We start from the raw sequence: 2,227 nt of genomic DNA on the forward strand, positions 1-2,227 counted from the left end.
CACAAGCAGCAGAGTGTCACCAGGAGAATGTCAGCAGGAGAAAGTCAGCAGCAGCAGAGTGTCACCAGGAGAATGTCAGCAGCAGCAGCAGCAGCAGCAGCAGAGTGTCACCAGGAGAATGTCACCAGCAGCAGAGTGTCACCAGGAGAATGTCACCAGCTGCTGAGTGTCAGCAAGAGAATGTCAGCAGCAGCAGAATGTCATCAGGAGAATGTCACCAGCTGCAGAATGTAACCAGGAGATGTCACCAGCAGAGTGTCACCAGGAGAATGTCAGCAGCAGCATCACAGTGTCACCAGGAGAATTTCACCAGCAGCATCAGAGTGTCACCAGGAGAATGTCAGCAGCAGCATCACAGTGTCACCAGGAGAATGTCACCAGCAGCATCAGAGTGTCAGCAGGAGAATGTCGCCAGCAGCATCAGTGTGTCACCAGGAGAATGTCACCAGCAGCAGTAGAATGTCACAAGGAGAATGTCACCAGCAGAGTGACACCAGGAGAATGTCACCAGCAGCAGAATGTCACCAGGAGAATGTCACCAGCAGCAGCAGAGTGTCACCAGGAGAATGTCAGCAGGAGAATATCAGCAGCAGCAGCAGAGTGTCACCAGGAGAATGTCACCAGCAGCATCAGAGTGTCACCAGGAGAGTGTCACCAGCAGCATCAGAGTGTCACCAGGAGAATGTCACCTGCAGCATCAGAGTGTCACCAGGAGAATGTCAGCAGCAGCAGAGTGTCACCAGGAGAACGTCAGCAGCGGCAGCAGCAGAATGTCACCAGGAGAATGTTACCAATAGCAGCAGAGTGTCACCAGGAGAATGACAGCAGCAGCAGAGTGTCACCAGGATAATGTCACTAGCAGCAGAGTGTCACCAGGAAAATGTCAGCAGCAGTAGCAGCACCATCAGAGTGTCACCAGGAGAATGTCAGCAGCATCAGAGTGTCACCAGGAGAATGTTACCAATAGCAGCAGAGTGTCACCAGGAGAATGTCACTAGCAGCAGAGTGTCACCAGGAGAATGTCACCAGCAGCAGCAGAATGTCACCAGGAGAGTGTCACCAGCAGCATCAGAGTGTCACCAGGAGAATGTCACCAGCAGAGTGTCACCAGGAGAACGTAAGCAGCAGAGTGTAACCAGGAGAATGTCACCAGCAGCAGAGTGTCACCAAGAGAATGTCAGCAGCAGCATCAGAGTGTCACCAGGAGAATGTCACCAGCAGCAGAGTGTCACCAAGAGTATGTCAGCAGCAGCAGCGGAATGTCACCAGGAGAATGTCAGCAGCACCAGCAGAATGTCACCAGGAGAATGTCACCAGCTGCAGAATGTCACCAGCTGCAGAATGTCACCAGCAGCAGAGTGTCACCAGGAGAATGTCACCAGCTGCAGAATGTCACCAGGAGAATGTCACTAGCAGCAGAGTGTCACCAGGAGAATGTCAATAGGAGAATGTCAGCAGCAGCAGCAGAGTGTCACCAGGAAAGTGTCACCTTCAGCATCAAAGTTTCACCAGGAGAATGTCACTAGCAGCATCAGAGTGTCACCAGGAGAATGTTACCAGAAGCAGCAGAGTGTCACCAGGAGAATGTCATCTGCAGCAGCAGAATGTCACCAGGAGAGTGTCACCAGGAGAATGTCACCAACAGAGTGTCACCAGGAGAATGTCACCAGCAGCAGAATGTTACCAGGAGAATGTCACCAGCAGCAGAGTGTCACCAGGAGAATGTCACCAGCAGCAGTGTGTCACCAGGAGAATTCTGCAACAGCATAGTGTCATCAGGAGAATGTCACCAGCCGCAGAATGTCACCAGGAGAAAGTCAACAGCAGCTAAGTGTCACCAGGAAAATGTCAGCAGCAGCAACAGAGTGTCTCCAGGAGAATGTGACCAGCAGCAGCAGAATGTCACCAGGAGAATGTCACCAGCAGCAGAGTGTCACCAGGAGAATGTCAGCAGGAGAATGTCGTCAGCAGCAGCAGCAGAGTGTCACCAGGAAATTGTCACCATCAGCATCAAAGTGTCACCAGGAGAATGTCACTAGCAGCATCAGAGTGTCACCAGGAGAATGTCAGCAGCAGCAGAATGTCACCAGGAGAATGTTACCAGAAGCAGCAGTGTCACCAGGAGAATGTCACCAGCTGCAGAATGTCACCATGAGAATGTCACTGCAGCAGAGTGTCACCAGGAGAATGTCAGCAGGAGAATGTCAGCAGCAGCAGCAGAATGTCA

Source organism: Taudactylus pleione, unplaced genomic scaffold (genome assembly GCF_031769625.1).
Source record: "Taudactylus pleione unplaced genomic scaffold, aTauple2 ptg001439l, whole genome shotgun sequence".
Lineage (NCBI taxonomy): Eukaryota > Metazoa > Chordata > Amphibia > Anura > Myobatrachidae > Taudactylus > Taudactylus pleione.